This window comes from Ornithodoros turicata, chromosome 6 (genome assembly GCF_037126465.1).
Source record: "Ornithodoros turicata isolate Travis chromosome 6, ASM3712646v1, whole genome shotgun sequence".
Classification (NCBI taxonomy): Eukaryota; Metazoa; Arthropoda; class Arachnida; order Ixodida; family Argasidae; genus Ornithodoros; species Ornithodoros turicata.
Genome location: NC_088206.1, coordinates 15,480,909 through 15,507,900, shown reverse-complemented (window position 1 = coordinate 15,507,900; position 26,992 = coordinate 15,480,909). Strand labels below are relative to the sequence as shown.

Genomic DNA, 26,992 nt, shown 5'->3' with positions numbered 1-26,992 from the left:
CAAATGTAAATAACAAGGTCCCTTCCAGGTCGTGCGTCGCCCGCCCGCGTGACCCGCTTGGCATGCAGCCGCAGATTAATAGAGTGACAACAGCTTTCCCCTCGTTTCTTCTACTTTAAATGCCTGGCAACCTAACACTATTGTAACATTCTCAGTCCCAATTTAGATGCGATAAACCGAGCCTCGTAGCGCGATAAAGCGATACTCAAATAATAACATCCTGCTTTCGCGCACACGTGTAGTATACAGGAAAAAGAACGCTGGTTTTTCCGCGCGTCCGAACATTTGGCGGACGCGTTGTTTCCAATTTAGTTTCGGCGTTGTTTACGTCGTCGTCAGATCGCCTGTGGCCAGGAAACGCCTCTCTCTCATTATCATAAATATGTTTTTTAGGACGTCATTTTAGTAGCAAAAATGCTCCCGCTAATTGTACAGCCTAGAGAATATACTATCGAACTATGAAGATTAATCGAAACAACGCTCGAAGTAAGTCATAATGTATCCACTCTCGAATAATCTCGAATAATATATCCACTCTCTCGGTGCAGAACTCCCGGCTAGATGAAGTCTAACTTCCGTCGTTAGTTAGTTTTGAAGGCGAAAAGAGTTACTGCCAATCGACGAACATGCCACCTATGCATGATAACACTTCGCGGGATCCTAATTTCGTAGTGCATGTTGTCAATGGTTGCGCGTGCAGACAAACACTTGCTCAGTGAGCTTGATGCCGACATCAGAAAGAATCAATGTGGAATGACAAAATGACAGTGATGGCCAGTAGTTAACTACATGTAGTTACTACTAGTTGAACTACCTGATTGTAGTTAAAAAGTAGTTATCAACTACCTGCAGAAATGTAGTGGCAACTACTAGTTATACTACTAGTTATACTACTATTTCGAGTAGTTAACTACATTAGTTAGGTTACTGCATGCGCCAGCTACTTCCGATTTTGCCGCAAGCTTTACGGCACGATTGTGCTTCCGATTTTTACCTTGAGCTACTTGTTTGATGACAACGGAGGTGCAGAGCAATTGTGCCGTGCATGTGTACTAAATCTTCCTTGTGTTGGAGGAAAATTTAATATAACGTGGTAATGCATAATGCAAATCTTCCTTTATCACTGCTTGTGACTCATATTTAGGTGTCCAAGAACACTACAGAATGGGATTGGTGTTGATAGACAACGTTAAGTAGTTATAGATGTAGTTAAAATACATTGCAGTAGTTAAAGAGGTAGTTTTAACTACCTCCCCTGAAAAGTAGTTGAACTACTAGTTAAACTACTACATCACAAAATAGTTAGTAGTTATAGTTAAACTACTGTAGAAGTAGTTAGTGGCCATCACTGCAAAATGATGCCTGAAATGAGTGAAGAGTCAATGTTCATGTATCGAAAATGTTGCCAGGTATGCTAACATAATAAGAGTACTACAGCAAACAGCACTCGGAGCTTTTCCTCCTGTCGCATCGCTAGCAATATTTAACGAATTTCAATTTCGCGCACGCGGGCGATAAAGAAAGTCGAATTAGGCCTGTTGGCAACACATTGCAGCTACAAGCCGTAAAACCACGAGGAGGACGAGACAACACAAGTGCGCTACTCGTGTTATTGTCCTCCTTGCGGTTTTTACGCTTTTGGTTACAATGCGAGAGAGAGTCTATATGACGAGCGCGAAAATTACAAAAAGGATCTCAGCGTTGCGAACGTGTCTTTGTAACACTGTTATTTCTTTGTCGTATTTTTGGTGTTGGCCGCCGGCTATGGCACATCCGGTGCCAGCAAGTCGGCCAAGCAGACGGCCACACGTCGCCTTTTGCCATTCCAGGATGTCTCACAACGGATGGACTGTGACATTATATATATATTATTGTTTTCTTCTCTCGTTTGCTTCCTGCTGTTATTAACTCCACGGAAAGGACGCCGTCATTTTGTAACTCCTTCTACTCCATCGCTTTCTCAGAGTGAGTGCTATTGTTTTATCGCATGTTATTGTAGCTAGTACATAAGGCTGCATAATGGAAGGACAGGAAATAGTCCGAAACAATTAATCGCGACTGTTTTCAGATTCAGTGGGTACTTCTGTTGCTGCGCAAGGAGGACTCTTCCTTTTTTCCTGCTATTTTCGGCTCCTTTCTACATCCTTTTTTTGCTGTGAACAGAGAAAACTTGCTGATTATGAAAATTTACGCATGTTCCAGTTATCGCTAGCGCTGCAGCAGGCCTTTCATTATTGAGTCGCATACCAGGCGTAAAACGAAAGGATAACAGAAGAAGAGCAGAGGGAAAAAAGAAGAAGAAAGAGAAAGACCTCTCACCAGTATTGTAGTATTGTACCCGCTACCAAAACTAAGTAACGAAGTACCGCTACCCGTTACTCCACAGAAAAGTAACGCCATACTACCGTCGCTACAAATTTCAAAAAGTAACGAGGTACCGCTACCGCTACCAAATAAAAGTAACGTAAATACTATGCCGCTACTTATCCGCTATCGTACCGTTCTCTATGCAACACCTTATACCGTATAGGCATCTCGTTGTCGAATGTGTCTAAAGACTGCGCAATATTTAAGTTCCCTCACATAGCTGGGGGGGGGGGTATGTTTATTATAAAGAAAAGGAGCGAAAGCATGCAGTATAAGGCATACCACTATCTACATCCAAAATATATTATTTCACATTGATCTTGACCTTGAGGTGATGCGCATTTAAGACATAATTTAATGCACATAGCGCATATGTGCATTTAATAATTTTCCCGTCAGAATGTTTGAAGCACAAGATGATTTTTCTGCAGTGATAGTATTTTGTCCGAGATATCGATATCCGCGGATCCCAACCTCAAACCCTTCCCTCTGCTTCCTGTCGACGGATTGGCCAGTGTGATCAAGTGGCGCAACTTCCATGATAAGCGACCACGCATCGAGTCATCAATAAGTGGCTACCATGAGGTGAAAACATCAAACGAACGGCGTAATGTTTGCTCTCGCCAGGGTCGACGCAGTGCTGTTGGCATACTGCACCAAGGCATATAGGTCTCACAGGAATTAGGAGTTAATGTGCTTGCCTACCCCAAGTTTCCCATCTTCCAGCCACGCGACTGCTTCCCTTGCAAAGCGTTTGACTATACGAAAATCTATGTTTAGTACGCTTTTTCCGGGAGTTCCTCGGTAAGAGTCTACCCGTGTGAGATCACCTCCGTAATGAAACATTCAGAGAGAGAAAAATATCATGTAGTTTTTTCCTTAACCTGTCCAACGCTGTCAACAATCAATTGATTAAAGGTTTATCGCCCGTGTACCGCCACAAGCAAGTGCAAAGAGCATTCATAAGCATGTTGGCGTACACTGACTCCCGGATAATATTATTATTTATTCATTTTGTGTGGCTCCTATACCCGCAGTATAACGTATGTAATATGAGAAAATAACGACCGCGCGCGTTCGGCGACCTGTGTAAGTTTAGGTAATTCTATCTCGCCAGAAATGCTTCACTGAGGCACAACGCCTTACAGCAAAGTCGGCGGTACGTTTGGAGTGCAATGAATGACTATATTGATATCTCATTGTGTTTTCGATGTATTTTCGTATTCCTGTTCCAAAAGACACGACGCTTTGTTTATCTGCTCCGAACAATACAGCTGCAAAACACAGTTTTAAACTATGCTATCAACACGCTCACATTAGCTTTGCAACTTATTGTATGATGGAAACTTGCTTCGTAGCCAATATTACGCAGTATGTTATATACAGTGATGGCCAGTAGTTAACTACTAGCTAACCTACCTGATTGTAGTTAAAAAGTAGTTATCAACTACTTGCAGAAATGTAGTGGCAACTACTGGTTAAACTACTATTTTGAGTAGTTAACTACAGTAGTTAGGTTACTGCGGGCGCAAACTATACTTCAGATTTTGCCGCAAGCTTTACTGGTCTAGTGAAGCCTCATTTGCTGTAAAATAATTCTGCAACTTAGTTTATCGAGTAGGCACTGAAAGAATGCCGCAAGCATTGTATTTGACGATCGTAGCAATGGCTTGAGCCAAGGTTTGTCATTGCTCGTGATTCATATTTAGATGTCCAAGAACACTACAAGGGATTATTGTTGATGGACAAGGTTAAGTAGTTATAGATGTAGTTAAAATACATTGCAGTAGTTAAAGAAGTAGTTTTAACTACTCCTCTGAAAAGTAGTTGAACTACTAGTTAAACTACTCCATCGCAAAGTAGTTAGTAGTTATAGTTAAACTACTGTATAAGTAGTTAGTGGCCATCACTGGTTATATATACCCGTGTGTGCTTCGCAAATGTGAGCTAAAAAGTTAGAAAATTCGCCGAATAACGCAAATTATACTCCTAACTATTCAATTGCTTTATAAAAGTTAGTGAAATTGAGGAAGATCGTCTCATCAGGCTGCCTGGTTAACAAGTAACTAATGACAAGAAATTCTGCTTCATCGTTATCTCACTTTTGCTCTGTGTTCTACACGTCCTCCATATTATGAAAAGTAGCGGTAGCAGAGAAAGAGTCCGCCGCTGCCCATATTTGTAGCGGAAATGCTTTTTCCGTTACCAATGTAAAATGTAGCGCGATCGCTACTCCGCTACTGAGAAAAGTAGCGAATACGGTAGCGAAATACGGTAAAGAAATAAATAAAAGAAATAAACTTCGATCGTCCGTATATACAGTATATATAACAATATTTATTTATTTAGTGTGGCGCTCCAAGGGCCTTGCGGCATTAGATGGAGAAAGCATAACTCAGTAAGGATGAACCAGATAAGTAACAGAAAGAAAAAGAAACACACACACACACAAACAGGAAATGCATTAACACGGGAAAGGTAATAGAGTATCACATACAACTACAGGTTTTCCCGCTCATTTTAATCCATTGGTCACTCAATTTAATCCAAGCGCTACCCAATTTAATCCAGTGGTGAACCAAATTAATCCAGACACCAACCAATTTAATCCAAGCGCTACCCAATTTAATCCAAGCAACACTTGTAAATGTATTCCGTATGCATTCAGTCATGTCATGACTGAGACTTTCATGATTTCGCCAATGTGTCATGAGTTTATGAGTACTGATTCAACAACCCAGGAGATTTTGCAGTGTCATGGGGTGTTTTATGACTTCTTTTTGTCATTATGATATTTCATGACTATTTTCATGTTGTGTGCCATGAATATTTTTATGGGACTGCCACTGCTTCAAACAGTGTCATACAATGTTTTATGACTACGGAACGGTCATTACGGCATTCAATGACTATTTTCATGACTTGTGCCATGAATAAGTTTTATGGGACTACTGCTGCTTGAAGCAGTGTCATGCAGTGTTTTATGACTACCGACGGTCAGTACGACATTTCATGACTATTTTCATGATCTCTGCCATGAACCGATTTTATGGGACTACTGCTGCTTCAAACAGTGTCATGCAGTGTTTCATGACTACCGATGGTCATTATGACATGCCATGACTATTTTCATGATATGTACCATGAATCGATTTTATGGGACTACTGCTGCTTCAAACAGTGTCATGCAGTGTTTTATGACCACCTACGGTCATTATGACATTCCATGACTATTTTCAAGGCATGTGCCATGAATCGGTTTTATGGGACTACTGCTGCTTCAAACAGTATCATCAACGTTTTATAACTACCGATGGTCATTATGACATGCCATGACTATTTTCATGATATGTGCCATGAACCGATTTCACGGGACTACTGCTGCTTCAAACAGCATCATACAACGTTTTATAACTACCGATGGTCATTATGACATTCCATGACTATTTTCATGATATGTGACATGAATGAATTTTCTGGGACTACCGCTGCTTCAAACAGCGTCATTCATTGTTTTATGACCACCTACGGTCATTATGACATACCATGACTATTTTCATGATATGTGACATGAATCGATTATATGGGACTACTGCTGCTTCAAACAGCATTATACAACATTTTATGACTACCGATGGTCATTATGACATGCCATGACTATTTTCATGATATGTGCCATGAATCGATTTTATGGGACTACTGCTGCTTCAAACAGCATCATACGTTTTATAACTACCGATGGTCATTATGACATTCCATGACTATTTTCACGATATGTGCCATGAATCGATTTTATGGGACTACTGCTGCTTCAAACAGCATCATACGTTTTATAACTACCGATGGTCATTATGACATTCCATGACTATTTTCATGATGTGACATGAAGCAATTTTATTGGACTACCGCTAGTTCAAACAGTGTCATACAATATTTTATGACTACCGATGGTCACGTATGACATTTCATGACTATTTTCATAGTATGTGTCATGAATTGATTTTGTGGGGCTATCACTGTTTCAAACGGTGTCTAGCGATGATTTATGACTACTGCTTGTCATTATGGCATTTCAGGACTATTTTTGGTATAGGGGTCATAACTAGACTTTGCCCGACTGCACCTGGTTCAAACTATGTCATGCAGCGATATGTAAGTATAGCTCCCCTTCCTACCTCTCTTTATTCATGTCATGAAGTTTCAGTAGCCCTATGCTTTGATCGATCAACCGTACATTCCATTATGTGTTTCATGTATATGTGTTATACTGTAATGAACTTGATAAGAAAGGGAGTCGAAGTGGAACCACGTCCTTGTCAACTTTATTACATCAGATACAGCGGAAACTACAGAAAATATGACAATGTCGCGAAACATTGTTGGGAAATGAGAACAACAAGCGCGGCCGGCGTTACACTTTTGCTCAATTCCTACATGTCAGCGCCTTGGAGAACTTGCTCAATATAGCGGAAGTGATTTCTATCATATGACGAGCAATCCACGCGGTGCATTCTCTCCATGGCGTGCTGCGCTGCGTCAAGCAAAATAGCACGGCGGTGCTCCCGGATCGTTACGCCATTTGGGTGTCCTAATATTTCGTCTCCCTTTTCCCTCAGGAAAGCACGAACTTCAAGCTTAAATTTCGAGAACATCTCCTCGATAGGATTGAAAAAATGGCTATACGGCGGCAGAAATTTAATAGTGTGTCCCTCACAGAGCGTTGCTTGATGGGCTCGCTTGTGTGCAGGGGCGTTATCCATTATCAATACGGCCTCTTGGTCCGGCTCTGAGACCGCAATGGAGCGCGACACCTCCTCCAGAAATTCATTAAAGGTGAGGTGTGTCACCCTTTCCAATGTACTCCAGAGCTGGAGGCCGTTTCCCGACATGCACGCCACTACGTTGATGTTGGGGCCTTTGCTGCTTGTAGTCTTCCTAACGGCTGCAGTGCCCTTTTTTGCTCTGCCATATCTACGGCTGCACCAGATATTGAAATTGGTTTCGTCTATGTAATACCGCAATGTTTGTGGTCCTTCAGACTGCAGCCACAATGCATAATTCCTTCGCACTGACTTGACGTCTTCCCTGTTGCGGTCGGCAGGCTGTAAAGTCAGCTGTTTCAAGCTGTAGCAGTGCCCATCCAGCAAGCGGTAAATCGACGACAAGCTAATTTGTATATTTGGCACACGCTCGGTGAGCACGCACTTCAGTTGAGTTAAGGTATAGTCGGGATGAGCGTCAACCAGCGAGGTCAATATTTGGACGACGTCCGTGCCAAATCTTTTTGATGACCCTCCTCTTCGCTTAGGCACGTCTCTGTCGGTACGTGCTATAGAACGTGCAGTTTTAGTGTTGATTCCCAAGGTGGCAGAGAGCGAAATGAGATCGCCACCGCGCCTGTGACAATCCAGCAAGCGATCTCTATCTTGTTGCGATAATCTTGCGTACCGCCGCAGAGGTTCGCCGGGTTCTTTTCGTGGACGCCCTGGTCGCCGCCGCTCGCATTCCACTTGATTTTCTCTTCTTGCGCCGGGTGAGCTCTCCACGAGTTCCATTTTAGCAGAGCGTCAAAACACCACCGAACAACTTAGCAGACGACAGCCTAGCAGACGACACGGCGTGCGACGCCGTGTCGTCTGCTAAGTTGTTCGGTGGTGTTTTGAAGCTCCGCCCAAAGCCGACAAAAGAGCAGCAGACGACACTGCGTGAAAGACACACGGCTAGAACCGACGCGGCGTTTTCTTCACAAATGCGCTAAAATGGAGGACTCACCTAGTGCAATACCTGGTATATGGTCTCGTGGCCGTATTTTTTTTTTAATTTCATGTTGGCGCCGCGAAGCAACTGTGGCTATGAGCGACATACAGACGTGGACAGATGGAGAGAGGACAGCAGGAAGAAGTGGGGGACAGGCGAGGTTAGTGTGCGTCCTGGGCCGACTTCAGGGGGAACTGTGGCGACATTCGTCTGGAAAGTCTTCGAAAAACCCAGGGAAAACCTCAGACAGCACAGCCGGTGACAGGATTCGAACCCGTGTCACCTCCTATCCCGGCGTAGAAGGCACCACTATGCCACGGGAGCTGGTCGTGGCAGTATTGGCAACGAATAATGCCCCTCTGCACAAGCAAGCACATCAAGCAACACACTGTGATGGACATTGCGTGAAATTTCCGCCACCGTATAGCACCTTTTTCAATCAGATTGAGGAAATCTTATCCGAATTTAAGCTTGAAATTCGTGTTTTCCTGAGCACCGCCGTGCTATTTTGCTCGATGCGGCGCAGCACGCCATGCAGTGCAAAGACCGCATGGATTGTGCATCGCATAACAGAAATCACTTCAGCTATATTGAGCAAATTCTCCAAGGCGCCGACATGTAGGAATTAAGAAAAAGTGCAAGGATTCCGCTTTTGTTCTCTTCGTTCATAGAACACCGCTTCTAGAAAACTTGGCGGTATTGTCATACTTCCTGTAGATTCAGCTGCTGGTATCTCATGTTATAAAGTTGACAATGACGTGGCTGTGCCTACAGACTGAACGTTTTATGAACTCGAGTACGTACATCAAAGACATAACTGAACCTATATGATCTATGATCGTTGGTCTATGGAAACATAAGCGTACTGGAATTTAGTGTGATGGATAAAGACGTTGAAATGGGAAGTCATACATATAACTTATCGCGAGATATTGTTTGAGCCAGCTGTGATCCCGCAAATTCAACTTAAGACCCGTATAAGCAAAATTGAAATGAAATGTCATACCTAGAAGCAGTAGTCATGAATCATCACCTGACACCGTTTGGACCAGCTGCAGTAGCCGAAAGTTTGACTCGTATATGCAAAGTAGTCATGAAATGTCACAATGACAAGCAGTAGCCACGAATACTGTGTAGAAAATTGCACTAGCAATAGCAGATGGAATGCCATAATGTCATAAAATACCAATGATGAAAATACCATATGATGAATACCAAACGTTGCCTGCCTGCGTACTGTTGATGAGGCCCAACAAGGCCGAAACAGCTGTCCAGTACTGGCATGGCGACGTTTGAGTTACAAACATATGCTATACGTGCAGCCAAAGAGCTGCGGCTATTTTTTTTTTTTTCATTTTATACTTCACTGGCTTTGCACTGGGCTTTCAGTGAGTGAGTTATCTCACCCTGACGGGAGGAATCACGTGTTACGTGACCTTCTGACGCCATCCACTCAAACGTTGCCTGCCTGCGTACTGTTGATGAGGCCCAACAAGGCCGAAACAGCTGTCCAGTACTGGCATGGCGACGCTTGAGTTACAAACATATGATGCTGTTTGAAGCAACCTTAGTCAGATAACATCGATTCATAGCACATATCATGAAAATAGTCATGGAATATCGTAACGGCCCTCGGTAGTTATGAGGCATTATATGGCACCCTTTCTAGCAGCATTAATAATGATCATAATAATAATAATAACTGGGGGTTTACGTCGCGTGACAGCTGAGATCATGAGCGACGCCACAGCGGTCGGTCTGTGGATTAGTCGTCTAAAATCGGTTCATGGCACGTAATATAAAAACAGTCGTGGAATGTCATAATGACCGGCGGTCGTCGTAATACATTGTAGGGCACTGTTTCAAGCAGCAGTAGCCCCATAAAATCGGTTCATGTCACATATCATGAGAATACTCATGAAAGGTCATAATGACCGTTGGTGGTTATAAAACATTGCATGACAATGTTTGAAGCAGCAGTAGTTCCATAAAATAGACTAATTGCACATATCATAAAAATAGTCATGGAATGTCATAATGACCGCCGGTAGTCATAAAAGACTGTGTGACACTGTTTGAAGCAGCGGTAGTTCCTTGAAGCTGATTCATGGCACATATCATGAATATAGTCATGGAATGTCGTTCTGACCGTCTGTAGTCATGAAACACTGCATGACACTGTTTGAAGCAGCAATAGTCCCATAAAACTGATTTATGGCACATGTCATGAAAATAGTCATGGAATCTCATAATGACCGTAGGTGGTCATAAAACACTGCATGACACTGTTTGAAGCAGCGGTAGTCCCAGAAAATTCATTCATGTCACATATCATGAAAATAGTCATGGCATGTCATAATGACCATCGGTAGTCATAAAACGTTGTATGATACTGTTTGAAGCAGCAGTAGTCCCATAAAATCGATTCATGGCACATGTCATGAAAATAGTCATGGAATGTCATAATGACCGTAGGTGGTCATAAAACACTGCATGACACTGTTTGAAGCAGCGGTAGTCCCAGAAAATTCATTCATGTCACATATCATGAAAATAGTCATGGAATGTCATAATGACCATCGGTAGTCATAAAACGTTGTATGATGCTGTTTGAAGCAGCAGTAGTCCCATAAAATCGATTCATGTCACATATCATGAAAATAGTCATGGCATGTCATAATGACCATCAGTAGTTATAAAACGTTGTATGATACTGTTTGAAGCAGCAGTAGTCCCACAAAATTGGTTCATGGCAGAGATCATGAAAACAGTCATGAAATGTCGTACTGACCGTCGGTAGTCATAAAACACTGCATGACACTGCTTCAAGCAGCAGTAGTCCCATAAAACTTATTCATGGCACAAGTCATGAAAATAGTCATTGAATACCGTAATGACCGTTCCGTAGCCATAAAACACTCTATGACACTGTTTGAAGCAGTCGCAGTCCCATAAAAATATTCATGGCGCACAACATGAAAATAGTCATGAAATATCATAATGACAAAAAGAAGTCATAAAACACCCAAAGACACTGCAAAATCCCCTGGGTTGTTGAATCAGTACTCATAAACTCATGACACATTGGCGAAATCATGAAAGTCTCAGTCATGACATGACTGAATACATACGGAATACATTTACAAGTGTTGCTTGGATTAAATTGGGTAGCGCTTGGATTAAATTGGTTGGTGTCTGGATTAATTTGGTTCACCACTGGATTAAATTGGGTAGCGCTTGGATTAAATTGAGTGACCAATGGATTAAAATGAGCGGGAAAACCTGTAGTTGCACAACAAGAGTGACATGGATTTGTAAAAAAACATTGCGAAGGAAAAGAAGAGCGGAGAGCAGTTTTAAATGATGTGTGATTTACAACTGAGGTGTTGAATGATAGTAAACAATCCCATAGTCTAGTGGTACGTGGAGAGAAAGGAAGAAAAAAAAGAGTTACTTTGGAAGAAGTATGGTTCGCATTTCTGAGCGTTATCCAAGCGTTGTCTAACGTGAATCGCTGGACGAATGTAAGGAAGAGTAAGGGGCGACGAGTGAAAAAGTTTATGAAACAGATAGAGTGTTTGGAGATTACGGCGGCGATCTAACGGCTCCACGTCGAGACCTGAATATACGCCACCAATTCCTCCCTTCACCTCAGACTCAGAACGATCCATCAAAGCTCGAGGTATATGGTGTGATCGATCGCTTATATCACAACGTTCTCACACGGATGAGGGCCCTCAGTTGCGTCATACTCGTAGCTAACAAAATATCGCTTAAAATTGACGGCTTCGAAGCATCTCGTTTCGTTTGACAAAGCAAAAGTGCATCAGAAGACCCTCGTGGTGCACTGGGGTTTTTCTAAGGCTGAGATCGAGTGACTCGTTATTCTGAAACGCAGGAAGAATATGCAATAAAAACTTACGCAAAAGAAGAAGAAAAACAATACTGGTGATAATGATGGCGTAATATAATAGAAAAGCACCGTGGATTTGCGTGGTGACGCTAAACTTATAGCCACGATCGACATGAACGTCAAGATGGATTACCTATAGCTCGCTGAGTTTCAGATCGTGGTTCCCGTTCCGGCCGAGGCAACACCACCTAGATGTGACGTAACAACTAAGAGTCTGCCAATCAGGACTGTGTTTTCAACGGCCGTAGCCAATCACGAACGTCCCCGCGTACTAAATGGGAAAACTTGAAAATGAAGCGCAAAACGGTCCCAATCTTTCTCCAAACTGATTTTAGGGAACCCATGTTGCACTTTTCTCTACATACTCAGGTCTGCAGGTTCCAAGTTATAGCTGCGATCATTTGCGAGTTCTTGAATTCGCAGAACGGCGAATCGCAGTAGCGTTCGAATTCTGACTTTATATGTCCACGTAGCGAAGGAGGGAGAGGAGGCAATAAGCAGTTCTGTGTTCTGTGTCCAGGTGGCGTTGGCATAGGCTGGTAGCAATGTGGGAGAGGTACACATTCCCAAGCAGCGCAACATATCGTCCCAATATTGGCAATACTGTCCCAATATTGGCCCAGGATGCTGTGCCGCTTGGGTTGCTTCCAGCACCGCGTGTGTCGCAGACTTCCGGCGCACGTTGAAGAACCTCAGGCGGCCGAAATTATCCGGCAGTCCTATACACCGCGGCACGTGCAGCATGTTTGCTGATTGACACAGATGTGGGCTGACTCACCTTACGTGCACGTCTACTCCCAATGAATTATAAAAGTAATTACTCGTACGTGATGCGCACTTACGTCCCTGCCTCAGGGGGCACGCGGGTTAGAAATGGTATGGCCACGGGCCAAAAGTATACTGAGGCACGTGCACAGCGTGTCGCCACAAAAATATATGCTACGTAGTTAGTCACAAGTACGCATTATTACAGTCGACCCGCGTTTATCCGGACTTCATTTATCCGGATCCTGCGCTATCCGGACAAAAAAGCATGGGGACGGATTTCTCCCCATGTATTTCGCCCTCGTTTATCCGGACTTCAGCTTCCGGACTCGGACGAGAATTCCAGGGAACAGAAGTGACTAATACCAAACAATTCGCTTCAGTTATCCGGTCATTGCCCAGGAATGACACTAGGCCCACACCTAGTCAAGCGAGGTCGAGAACCCTGGTCGTGGCCTCCTTTTTACTGACACAAAGGCAGTGTTGCTAGGAAGAATTTTCTCCCTTTCCGACTTTGCACGTTAAACAAAAGTAATCCACTGAGCAGTCTGGTCATTTCAGACTGAGAAGGTCCGCAACGAGGATCCCTGCGCTGCAATCACAGATGAAGACATCGTCAGTGTCGTCGCTTCCGATAGTGTTCAAGAAGAATCTGATGATGAAAGCGTGGATGCACCAGCTGTGACGCTAGAAAATGCACGGGCGGCACTGAGAACAGCGCTATTATTTTTCGTGCAACAGAACAATATTTCGCAACTCAATGGCATTAGCAAAGGTTTGCAAGAACTGGATGCGTGTATCAGAATGAAACAGATTACAATGGATATGTAGTTTTCTGTGTAATGGTCAATAAAAACGTCCTTTCAGGATCACTCTGGATTTTCGTGTTTCACTTATCCGGTTCCCCCGCTATCCGGACATTTTCACAGGAAACGAAGCCGTCCGGATAAACGCGGGTCGACTGTATTATTCAGGAATACGAACCCGGATCGTGCCGAAATTAGCGCATAATTTACATGTTCCGCCAGCATCCTAACGCGAGATAATGGAGAGTTTTAGTACATCGTTTTTTTTTTAATGCCGTGTTAGCGCCGCGAAGCACCTGTGGCTATGAGCGGCGTGCAGACGTGGACAGATGGAGAGAGGACAGCAGAAAGGAGTGGGGGACATGGGGGGGTTAGTATGCGTCCTGGGCCGATTTCAGGGGGAACTCTGCCGACATTCGTCTGGAAAGTCTTCGGAAAACCCAGAGAAAACCTCAGACAGCACAGCCGGTGACAGGATTCGAACCCGTGTCACCTCCCAGTCTCAGCGTGGAAAGCGATCATCCTATAACCACTATGCCACGGGAGCTGGTTTTAGTACATCGTACGCTACCGCGTTCTGCGCACGCCCGTAACAGAAAGAGAGCTTAGCGCAGTGCGCAGAACCACCACGCTATCCTCTACGTACGTAAAAGCGATAGCGTATGCAAGGGATAGCGTTGGTGGTTCTGCGCACAGCGCGAAGCTCTCTGTTACGGGCGTGCGCCGCACCATCAACGCTATCCCTTACGTACGCAAAGGCGATAGCGTACGATGTACTAAAACTCTCTGATAATTTTAGTACTGCGCACGCAATCCCTTTGCGTGCGCAAGAAAATAGCGCGAGCACACTCCGCGCGCGCAGGACGTGACGTCGCGCGTACACAGTGTGGACAGGCTACTTCCCTGCATACGCAAGGCGATTGCGCACGATATAACTAAAACTCTCTAATATCTGAACCCTACACGGTCCTATAGAAGGACCCTGCCCGTATAGATATACTCGTCTCAAAGGGTGCGCGAAAATGCAGAATTTAGTCGGCATTCTTGGAAAAACGCGGATAAATATGCGTTCCCCCTCTCGTCAGAAGTCATTGAACTCTGCTCGTCTCCCATGTTGGTATATATCGAATCCTCCATTACGCCCCCGTCATTAATCTTCGTCATCTTCAACCTCACCTCATTCCATTCACCGCCCATGACGGTGCCCGCACACTTGAATATCCTTCGCGAAGTTGACGAGACGGGAAGAGGGTCAGGAACGGTGTGCGAAGGAACGGTTCCGTTGGACAACGTTGATGTCCTCGCAAACGTGGCTACAGTCCTGGATCAGTAAGAGCGTGTAAACGCAAGACGTTTAATAAAGGGCTCTATGCGATTCCGAGACGACGTACCTACGTACATGCCAGATAAGCGTTACTTTGAAAACAACCTACACGCTTCACAAAAGAAAGGGGCGGCAATACAGTGCAGTGCAGTTCAGTTGGAGTATATCAGCCTCACAACACCGGGGCAGCATATCGCGCTGCATTCGCTACCCTCTCAAGCGATACCGCTACATCATAAATTAGTAGCAGGAAAATATTTCTCCCTGCAGGCTCAAGAAACGTCGATCTTTTTTCCCTGCTACTACTACTTCCCATAAAATGGAAAACAAGAGACGGAGAAAGAAAAGGGGAAAAAAAGAAAAGAAGAGCGGCGCGCCGGCAAAACAGTTTTTTTTTTTCCTAATTAGGCTTCCTTTATTTACGCGGATTTCAGGCAGACATGTCTTGCGATGTTCTAGGATCTCACTTACTCTCGCAAGTTACACTGAAAAAAAAAAAAAAAAAAGAGAACGAACATTTTCTAATATCTCAGAATCCACCCTATCGTATACCCATGTGTCCTTTTTTAGCTCTCTCCGAATTTTCATTTGCGAAACGGACCCGGTACTTGATACCGAGTGATATAGAACCCAAGCAGCACAGTGTATTGAAAGTCGAGCGCAATAGCGGTGGACGGTATGTGTCTTATCAATGTTCTTTACTTTCACGAGTCCGTTCAGGGCCTTCCAGCTACCCGTCCACCCCTATTGCACTCCACTTTCAGTACATTGTGCTGCTTGGGAAAATGCGTCAATATTTAGGTCGCACAAGGATTTACAGAGCGGCGGTGTTCATAGTGATGACGACGCATTACCGCATGTTTTTGAGACTTTCTTTGTTGCCCGGAGCAGGTAAGCAACATGTGGTGTCGCATCCACCGAGGAATGGGGTAGAGGACGGAACATCCCAATCACCATCTTCATCAAAATAGAGTGGTGGTTGTGGTGGGATCGGGAGGAGCAGGAACACGGAAACATGGTGGAAACAAAGACCACGTTCACTGTCGCTTCGGCCGAAAAAGCTTTCCTTTAACGTTTTTGTGCAGTGTTTTATTTATTATTATTATTTATGAAGATACGACGCCCAACGGACGCGGCTCGAGCATTCTGTCGAGATTAAATTAGTTTCCCTGCCATAAGTCGCCGAATTTCGATTCAATTACTTTTTCATGTGAGACATGTGAGCCTTCGTGCAGTGAGCTTCAACAGACGCACTCGAAAAGGTAATCAATCGTGACAGGTAATCAAGATAAAGTGGGCTCCAAGGTAGCCGCCGACTGCCTCGTTTACTTGTTCTATGGCGAACTCGCTCTAAGTGCCCGGATGCGCTAGCCTCAGCGTTTTTTAGTTTCCCGTCCGATAGAGGTGGTGAGGTTATTACGGTGCCCAAGGTTGGTGAACCTTTCGTAAATAGAAAAAAAAAAGGGGGGGGGGATAAACCTGTCCTGAAACCGACGTGTGAATGTAATTCGGGGAGTGTGCGATAGACTTAATATTGGTGGACAAAGGGAAAATCTAGCGAGCGGTAATAAACAGAGGGACAAGCTCGCGTTTAGAAACTGTTGATATTTCGAATAGAAAGCTTTTCTTGCACAACAAACAATTATGCACTGCACAAGATCACATAAATGCATGTAATGTGAAGGTAAAAAAAAAAAAAAGGCATCAAGTAAGTGAGTGTATATCTGTTGCAAGTTGTCGTGTATTTTATGTTGTATCTTGTCTATTTGAACGAACATGAGTAGTGCAGCGTCGTTATAGATACCTAGAGTTTGCGGTTTTTACCCGCTGATTGTCTTTTTGCAAATCCGGCAAATAAATTTTGTAAATAAAATCCGCATATGCGCCATTGAGTTGCGAACTGCATTCCCAATATATCGCATTCCTCATTCACTGATTACTGTTTACCCCGTGAATGAACCCCAGTGAACGCATCCGCGATCGGACTGCCCAGGTCAGTTATGTTGACCCTTGAAAGGTTCGAGAGTGCATGGTCACAATTCGAGCGATTCGCCTCTCGAGGTGTGTCGCCAGGCACAATCGCTGAAAACTGTAACACCGTAAGTTATACTGTATTCCTTTAGTTATTTATTTCTGAAAACACTTCAAGGTTCCATGCGGGTATCACCGTTTCTCTAATTTCTTCATTAACATTCTGCGTTCCCGTGTTCCCGCAACATAAGTATCCGAATTCGGCCGTTTCTTTCTAGCCTAAACGTTACACACGAAACAAAAAAAAAAAAAAGAAGAAGAAGAAAAGATGTTTCAAAATGGAATATATGCCAATAAACAACCCCCGAATTTTCAAAAAATGCCCAACATAAATACCGACAATAAATGCCGAAAACCTGAGATACATTGGGCAACGAGATCACTACACTGGTAAACAACGAGATTTGGCCGAGGCAAACCAACAATTAGGGACGACACAGACAAGTAAGCCTCAAACGCCCAGAAATTAACGAATGCAAACAACTCAGGGAAAAGAGGTGCTGACGCCAGGAATCGAACCTGCGTCAGCACCTCTTTTCCCTGAGTTGTTTGCATTCGTTAATTTCTGGGCGTTTGAGGCTTACTTGTCTGTGTCGTCCCTAATTGTTGGTTTGCCTCGGCCAAATCTCGTTGTTTACGTCGTTTACAATCGCCCTGCCTCGTGTCTGAATGAGAGAGTGAGTGAGAAAGATGTAAGAGAGAATGAGAATAGCGTGGTTGGTTGTCCGTCCCCCCCGTACTTGAGGCACTCAATGGCTCAAGGGAAACGGCGTGCTGGTGTGGTGTAGCGGTTAGCATATCTGACCGGAAATCAGAAGACCCAGGTTCGATTCCTGGCGTCAGCACCTCTTTTCCCTGAGTTGTTTGCATTCACTACACTGGTGTCGCCGTAGCTCTTCAGTTGACATCAAGCTTGCTAGACGAACCTGCTATATACACGTAGCGTCATCTACAGAGTGACGGGGAGCTGTTCTCATTGGTAGCTTGCGCATGAGCAATACAGTAAAGTTTATCGTCGAGAACCATAAACCGTAAAAGGCTTCATTTATAACAGAAGACTGATCCATTTTTTTCTTTATTCACATCACATCACATCACATCACATCACTGATCCAAAGCCCCTTTAAACCGAATCACGGTTGATAAGTAAATTATAAAAAAAATAATAATATGGAGAAATTGAATTGGGCACCCAACCAATTCTACAATACACAAAAAAAGAAAAAATACAAATAAAATATTACAAATAAACCGCGTCGTAACACACGCACCCACCGAAACGTAGTCCCGCGGCCACAATTATATACAAAGCGATCACGGTATGTGTATAGGTGTCACGATTCGTTTGCTTATCCACTGATAAACCTAACACATTTCGTTCTCTAGCCTGCACGTAAAATGTAGAAAGCTATAGGTGTACGTGAACAAGGTTAAAATCTGGACAGGTTGGTTATTCATTTCAAAATCGATAAAACCCCAGTGCTGGGTAAAAAAAGGGACAAAGGACGACACAAGTAACGACGCACAACGATTGCACGTATAGGTGTACGTACTTTGTATGCGAAAACGGGTTACTGTGACACATTATGTAAACCATCAAAGGCAAAGTACCATATACGTTTTCATCAAAGACAGCGCTCTATTATTCCCTCTCCGTCGTTCGTTCAGGTAAAATATCTCGTTGGCGAGAAACACGGCAACCTACAGCGGCGGTAATAACAAGTGGAATGTAGCTATACAGAACCAGTACAGTCGCTCTCAGATATTCAGAACATATCCCCTGGTCTTCATCGACTGTAGCAATGTATTGCATCCCAGTCAATATGCGTGATACATGAGATCGCCTAGTCTACAAAATGTTTGCTTGAACGCCATTCGAACTCAAGCGCCGATGACTTTCAGTGGAAGTCGGTGGTGGGGAAAAGAATAAACAAGAAATTTGATTGAATTATATCTGTAGCTTGACGAACCCGTAGTCGGATATTCGATGTGCGTTGAAACGCCTATTATGTATATACACCTTGTTGTGGTTGTATAGTTCGTAGGTTGATTTGTTAGCATTGGTTCGTTGAACACCTATAATTGGATTCGCCGTTCAAGTCAATCGATATGGCGCTGTAGGTACCAGACCGACATCATATATTGTTTTTCAACCGCCCCAAAAGTGGCGACGTCTTGCGACGAAGTGCGTAGAAATCCCTGCGGGCGGCAAGGAATTTTTCTCCTTCGTTGCGACAAGGAACGTGTACGTGAGACCCCTCAATGTTACGTGAACGCCCTCATGAGGCCAAGACACACAGCGTCACTCGGAACATTCGAGGCCCTTCCCAGGCATATGGATCTAAGGGTCTTTCACAGCGAAGTCACGGCACCTGCACAAACATTCTCCTTCCATTCGATAATAAGAGAAAAAGAGAAAAGTCTGGTGTGCTTTCGTGCTTCGATATACGGTAATCAGAGATTATCTGTATTGCAGTCATTTTCTGTCTGCATAAGCGCATTAAACTCTCGGTGCTAGTCGGGCTTAACTAACCTGTTTCATCTATGTATATACCAGACGCTGGGCGAACTTCCTTGCACGCTTTGTGGCAAGCAGACGTCGCAAATTATCATAGTCGCCTCATGAAGGAGAGCGCCGAATTATTGACTAATGAACTCCGGTAGGCACTTAGTACAAACTGGTTTTCGGAAACCGGTCCGCTGTTTTCCGTGCGGTTCGCCTGCATTCTGTTTTATTCACTAACTTTTTTTTTTACCCATTGTGTCACTGTTCAACAAAATAATATTCAGTTCCGGTTCCTATCTCTGCGCTTCCGTGCTTCAGCATGTCCGTCAGAACAAATCAACTATTGCATTTTTTTTCTCGCAAAACTGACGTTTTAACTTATATTAGATTGGTCTAACTCAATTTACATTTGACTTACTTTTAAACAAAACTTACCTTAACTAAATAAATTAATTAAAAGTTATCATAGTAGCTTCTACATACAAAGCCTCACGGACCACTCCAACGGAGAGATCGCCCTCTATTCCTTCTGCGAACAAACCCACATCCTAACAGTCCGCGTGTTATTCCAGAGTTGTAGTCCAGCCATTTACAATGGGGCAAAGTGACCGCCGACGGCTTTCCATTTCACGTGTTTCGCTACTATGAAAGTAACTTACCGCTCACTTGTTCCTTCGACGTCGATAATGGACCCCAAGTCACAGTGACCTGTTGCGCTACGAGGAAAAAAAAAAAGTGCCATTAGTTACATAGCGCAGAGAACGGAAGGCAGTGATTATGCAGCCACTTAAGCGTCGCTTACACGAGCGTGGTTGTGTGTAAACATTGCCAGGGGCAATCCTTGAGCTTCTGGAAGCGCATATTCACCTGGGCAATAACGTTTGTTTTCTGGACCAAACGGTCCAACTTATTTGACGAAACGTCAAATCACCTTCACAGCATGTTCTCCATTTCGACGTCATTACAAAAGTTGTTCAATGCGCATTTACGAGCCGATCATGTTTTCACATTATATGAGACGTTCGAGAGTATTTTATTAAGTTACAACCTAAATTTCTACAAAGTACGCTTTTTCTGCCACTGTTGACTGTTTTCCTAATACTGATATCGTAGGGCTGCAAGTCATGCAGCAGCGGACGATACCAAGTGATACAAGGAGAGCGGTTTGTTAGTTCCAGATAATCGCAAAATACTTGTAGCGTCGCAGTATAATTTATACAATCGCAATTCTTCGCATAATGAATCATTTGAGGAATCGCGCTTCGATCTTCGAAGCACTGCTGCGAACCACGAAAACATCCAAGGGACTTTCCCAGGCACTTCAAATACTTGACGAACGACCACTCTCTTATTGCAAAGTAATGGGAAGATGGTCCACAAAGAAACAAGACTTGAAGGCACTCAAGGCATTGTGTGTCTACCCAAAAGAAAGCGGTATATACAGCCGCTACTAGCAGCCACATATCAATGATATCATAAACCTCAAAACCATATAAATGAGATGGAGCTGCAGGCGCCCTTAGGGCAGCCACCCTACTAGCACTACTACTACTACTATCCATTACGTAAACACATTCAATAGTTAAGTCGTTCATATACTGTTACGAGAATTAGGAAGAGCTTCGAGGAGAAGGGCACGGACACGTCGACTTCTTCGATATAGAACTAACTCAGGTTGAGGGATCGGGACCTTGTAACAGTACGATGACGTAAAATATCCGCACGTGCGTTAAAGTATCCATCCCCGAATTTTGATATGCAAATGAGCCGAAATCGAAACCGGCGACCGGGAACGCGGGGAGTACAGCGCTCTTTCCACGTCAGAGGGCCACGTGATTTGGAGCGGTGAAGATAACTGGAGTATAGGTGCCGCTCAGCTGGCCAGATAAACCGTTTTCCGGTCCAGATAAACCTCCGTCGGCGTGGGTGATTCGCTTCGCAGGCCCGCTTTTTCGGTTTCGGCTCATTTGCATACAAGAATTCGGGGGTGAATATTTTTGCGCACGTGCGTGTTTCACGTGCGCAAAAGTGCACGTGTGGTGTTCAACGAGGATAGTCTCTCAATCCGCTATCTCGCTTTTGCCCGAAATTCCTTAATTAAAAAATTTAATTAATGAATTTCAGGTAATTAGTCATCTGGTAGTTACACACTCTCTTCTAGAGGACGTCCGCCTGGCCGTAGAACTCAACTGCAAAAACAGCATCTATGCTGCTCTCATAGGGTTTTTATAAAAATTCTGGTCAGTCTTACGTGAAGCGCCCTGTATACGCCATAATGTAAAAGCCTGGGTCTGTGCATGTACTGGGTATATACGACTTTTGTGACAATTATGAACAGCGTAAGTGTCACAAATAAGGCGCGCACCCCCTGTTTTCAACAAATCAGCGCAGGTAACGATATCATTCGAGATGATGGCTGGCGAGGAGTGTGCTATGCAATGAAGTTTTTCCTGTGTTTTCCTCAGACGCTTTCAGACATATGTCGTCACAGTTCCCTTAGAAGTCGGCCCAGGACGCACATTCCCCCAGGGCGTGAGTCGTGACGTTGCCCACATACGTGAGGCCGACAACGGCAAGCCCTATCACCACCACCACCATATTTAAGAGTGTATACTGTAAAAAGTTGCCATTTTCGCGACAGACATTTTTGTTTTCGTTAAAATTAATGCCCCGCGAAATATTGGTGTATACCGGCACTGCAATTCGCAATGAATAACACGCACGTGCTCGATTGAGGCTTGTGCAGTGACGTCACGTTTGGTCACGTGACTCCGGAAAACACATTGGCGCACCGGACTCCCAGTAGAAGGTCATGCCGTGAGTTGTTGCGCGCAGTTACCAGGGGATATTATAAAAACGCACTGTGACGCATCCCCATGTTTTCCCGAGTCACGTTGCGTACGAGCCTCATTCATTCCAGCATTCTAACCCTTTTAACACACCAGGGAATATTTTTAACTGCTGAGCATCTGTACCAGGAAGAGTCATCACATGAGTCGCCCACCCTCGATGTTCCGTTTTCGCAGGATGACACCGCAGGTGACTGCTTTCGCGAGCCCCGGCGGCAGCGAAAACCCGACGCGCAGTCACTATCTCGGGATCAGAGTTCTCCGTATAGGCCCGTTTGAGCCAGCCGGCATGTGTGGGCTTCACCACACTGCCACGGAAGTCTACGTTTTGAAGAGCTCAGTGGTTCAAGAAAGGTTCAGCAAAATTATTTCCTAAATATGCCTCCATGAAAATTCGCGAATTACTGAGACCGCGAAATTAACGAATTTCAATGGCACAACCAGTTTAAAGGTTTAACGGTACCAGTTTGGAATGGCAACAGATAGCCACACGATCCTCGCAAGTAGCGCCTGGAATAACAAACACATAGTATGCTTTGCATAACCTCTGTGTTATTCTACAGGGGGAGCTTGCTTCAAAATAGTTGGCTTCAAAATAGTTCGCCAGTCCTTGAAAAAGCGTAAACAATACATGAGACAGTTTGTCTCCGAGCAGGGGAGAAGGTAAAGATTGGACCAATGAGGTCGCTCCACGAGCAACAGAGGAGAGAGGGAAACTGGGGAGCTGCGCAGACAGATGACCTGCTTGCATAGAGTATCACTGGAACGTTTGTCCTCTGTCTGTCTGTGCGTGTGTTTGTTTCTTTTTAGTTCGAATAGCAGCACAAAATGCTTCCTCATTTGCTGTTTTCCATTTTTCTTTGGTTTTCTTCTCGTCGACGACAGGAGGCGATGCAATCGAATGCGCACCACAAACATATTATATTCCGGTAGTAGATCAGATAAAACTTGCAGCAAATATTTTCTCAAAGGTGCGCAGAATACTCGAGCCCCAATTGCTCTATAATTGTTTTCCCACTGATGTGACTGTACAGCAACCAGGATGCACGGATAAGATACTGCCTCATAGGGCTATTCTCGGCCCAATTATCAGCATTATCAAAGCGTTTTGAAAGCACTTGCGCCGTGTTGTAGATGTTACACAATAGACGGTATGGTATAGTCACTTGAAAAGATACCACTGGTAAACACCCGATTTTGATCCGGCTTTTTTTACGTTAAACGGCCGTGCGATGTGCAAGCGGATTACTGCTCTCTACGCAAGTTTGGGAATGCGGCCACACGGAATAACTATTAGAATGAAATTTGTTGCAGATTTGTTGTAGTTTTCTTATGTTCAGTGCTTATGTGACGTCCCTCGTAGTCGAAGGGGACGGAGCACAAAATTCACCAAGAAAAGGGGATACACTCAAAGTGGGCACCCGCAGAGGCGAGGAGGAATAACAACCACGCACAACTTCGTTAACAACAAAACACGATTTGATGAAAGCTTAACTGCAACGGTATTATTCACTGTGCCTGATAGATTACAGGAATCGCGACAATAATACACACGAGGTAAAGCGGGCATGATATGCTTTAAATGAACAATTATGCAAAACGCGCTGGAAACGAACACCTCAATCGTGTGCAAATGTAGGAGACACAACAAGAGGCTAGAGTAACTGACCCTGACTTTGCGCACCCCGACGACACCACATCTTCACCAAGCCATGGATCGATGGCGTGGCAGACGAGCTCTGAAGACGACTTCGGCAGTGACCTACGCGGCCGGCTTTCCATGCTGTGGCTTTCGGTTGCTGCTTCCGTCGATCTGCGTCCGCTCCGGTCTCCACTCTTGGTCCACGGCCGGGTCAAACAAAAGCGAAGACGGCGACTTGGCGGCAGGCCTACTGTCCGCTCTTGGAGGCTCGGTCCCAGGAGCTCGGCTGCCGCCCGCGTCGGTCCGTCTCTTCGCTCACCACACAGTCGTCGGGTGCACCTTGTTCCGGTCAGCCGCCGCCAGCTGGACCTCTAGGTCGTAACTTCGGTTGCACGGACGTCAGCGATGGTGGAAGGAGACTTCAGGGACGAACCCTCAGGCCGAAGGTAGGTTCCAGGCATCAAGGCGACGCCGTCGTCCATCTCCCTCCGAGGATCCGTCCGGGCTCCCGCTTTCGATCACATATCGATGACTCTTCGCTGGTTCCGACTCTCGAGAACTCCTACGACTGACTGTCCGACTGTCTTACTCTCCCTCTCTCGACGTCATCCATGGTTTATATAACCTTTCCCATGCCATATGTCACAGTTTGGGCCAGTCACGTATGCCAAACGAAAAAAAAAAAAAAAAACACATGTGCGTCCGACACTGCATTCCAATAACGCCGTAATTGCCACCGTTTCCTTTAACATAGGTTATGCTCTCTTCGAGAAAAGGCTGCCCCTATAGGGGAAAACAACACTGTCGAGCCTTCCCACTGAGAGACACTGCGTACATGTCAAATAACGTTTTATGACTTTCAACTGTGGGGGAACACGAGCTCTTGTGACCTTTTGAAAGTAGCAGGGCGCGCTGACCCTTTCATGTTAGAAATTGGAAAAAAAGTTTGTAAAAACGGTTTTATCACGAAGTACAGACCGTCACACTTAGCCGTTCGTTGAGCACGAGGTTGCGACAGGACCTTGACTGCCTCAATAGTGTTTCACGAACCTCCATCGAGTTGAAGACTATCTCAGCCAATGGTGATCGAAAGCGGCCGTGTAGCAGCGGCCGTGTAGCAGCAGCCGATCACCATTAAATTCAGTGGTTATTGATGTGCCCGTGTGACAGCGGTATAAGAGCCATTAATAAACCGTACACTGACAGAATCTTACAATTAAGACACCACCCCAATGACCTTGAGAAATGATGTTAGTGTAACTTGCCCGTGGGCGACCGACCAGTTTCCTGACACTGCCATCATTAAACGGTCAGCCGTTGTTTTTCACCCTTGCGCACTTCTTTTTCCTGGTCATGGACGAGATTAGATAAGATATGGAAAAGAAAAGCAGACGTTACGACCCGGTCAGGGCTACTGGCTAAATAGGAAAACCTTGCATGATAACAAGCCGAGATGCCGACAGGCCGAGTTTGTGGTTATATTGTGAGGAAAACTTTGATAAACCTTATGCAGCCAGAGCTGCAATAAAGGGTAAATAAATTGAGGTCAATTTAGATACCTAGAATTCAAGAGAGAAGGAAAAGGAAGAAAAGTGAAACTGACAGAGGGGAAATCAGACGGACGTAAAACGATTACACGGAGTTTCGTATGGGATGAAAGCTCGTTATAACGAACTCAGTGTGTTCGGGAACAAATTCGATATAAGCAGAAATTCGATAAAAGCGGACGTGCAACAAAAACAGTGGCAGCAGCCTCAGAAGAGCGCCGAAGCACCGCGGGAGCCATGAAACAAGGCTTAAAGCAAGCAAATAAACATTGGTGATGAGCCCGTTGGTAGTCTATTAATACCAAGTGCAGGAAAGCTTTAAAACAGTACCTCTGTACCTGCTCTACGAGTTTTCGCCGACTCGGAGTTCGAAATAAGCACAGTCGGCTGGCAGTACACTTCGAATAATGCAGTTCGAAGCGCATGTATTTCAACCGGGACAGAGCGAAATTTCTAATAAAGCGATAATTAAAAAATCTAAAATTTTACTATAACGAGGGTGCACTGTACGTAAATAAAAATATAGGAAAATATGCGAGACTCACAACGGGCTCAACAACCTTGCAACAGATCCTTCAGACCATACACAACGCTAGATCGGTGTGTGTGAGGTGTTCACGTTTCATTAAACAAAGGCTTCAGAACAAACAACAATGGCATTAGTCCAATTCCCATGAAACAACGTCATCATCCAACGTCAGATACGTCACGCTGTCCTTGTTTCACCTATACGACACAGCACGAACGCCAAAGGTGTACCCATACAACGCTTCATCGCCACTACACATGCACGGTTCACTTGGTTGATGTTTGCCTATCAGTCACAGATATCTACACCGATAAAAAAAGGCTTCAGGCGTAAATGAAAGCTGCTACCCGACACATATCATTCGTCGTTCGTGTACGCATTTTTTGTGATCTAGAACAAAGTAGAAAAAGATCAAATTGCAATATGACCCCGTAAACTACTTTCGCTCTCAGTTTGACCATCCCGTGTGCAGATATAAACATGAGCACAGCATGGACACGCGATGTATTCATGCGGACCAGAATATGCAGTTGCGCTAACTCCGTTTTATGTACTCTCTTTTGCCGTTTCCGGAACCATTCCAATATATTCGATTTGGAAGGAGCATTGATTCGATTAGAAATTCGAATATATAGAATTTCGTATTCGATCCGGAAAAAAAAAAATAGAAGGGAATGCAGAATTATTCGCTTTGTAATACGAAAAATACGAATATTCGCGCAAGTCTATAATACGGATATTGCGCTCTGCGTGGATATTGCGTGAAATTGCGTGGATATCGCTGGAAATCGCGTGGCAACGGCAGAGCGAGCGGACTTGCACAGTTCACCCTTCCGCGTCAGAAGACCAAGTGCTTACTTTTGTTTGTGTGTTTCTGCGCTAGCCCTATCAGAAGGCTCGGGTCCAAATCTTGGCATCGACTGTACTTGTCTGGGTGGTTTCCCTGGGTTTTCTCT

The 26,992-nt window shown here is 44.5% G+C and overlaps 1 protein-coding gene and 1 non-coding gene across 4 annotated transcripts in view; one reads left to right on the top strand and one right to left on the bottom strand.

The window, feature by feature from the left end:
• Window positions 1-26,992, bottom strand: part of LOC135399242 (uncharacterized) — a 162,268-nt gene that overhangs the window by 87,009 nt on the left and 48,267 nt on the right. For all 3 annotated transcript variants that reach the window (XM_064631057.1, XM_064631056.1, XM_064631058.1), the window contains one exon: window positions 20,129-20,185. The gene's annotated coding sequence lies outside the window, so the exon portion shown is untranslated. The remainder of the gene's footprint in view (window positions 1-20,128; window positions 20,186-26,992) is intronic.
• Window positions 17,737-17,808, top strand: Trnas-gga (transfer RNA serine (anticodon GGA)). The gene has a single exon. It is a non-coding gene; the product is annotated as a tRNA-Ser (tRNA).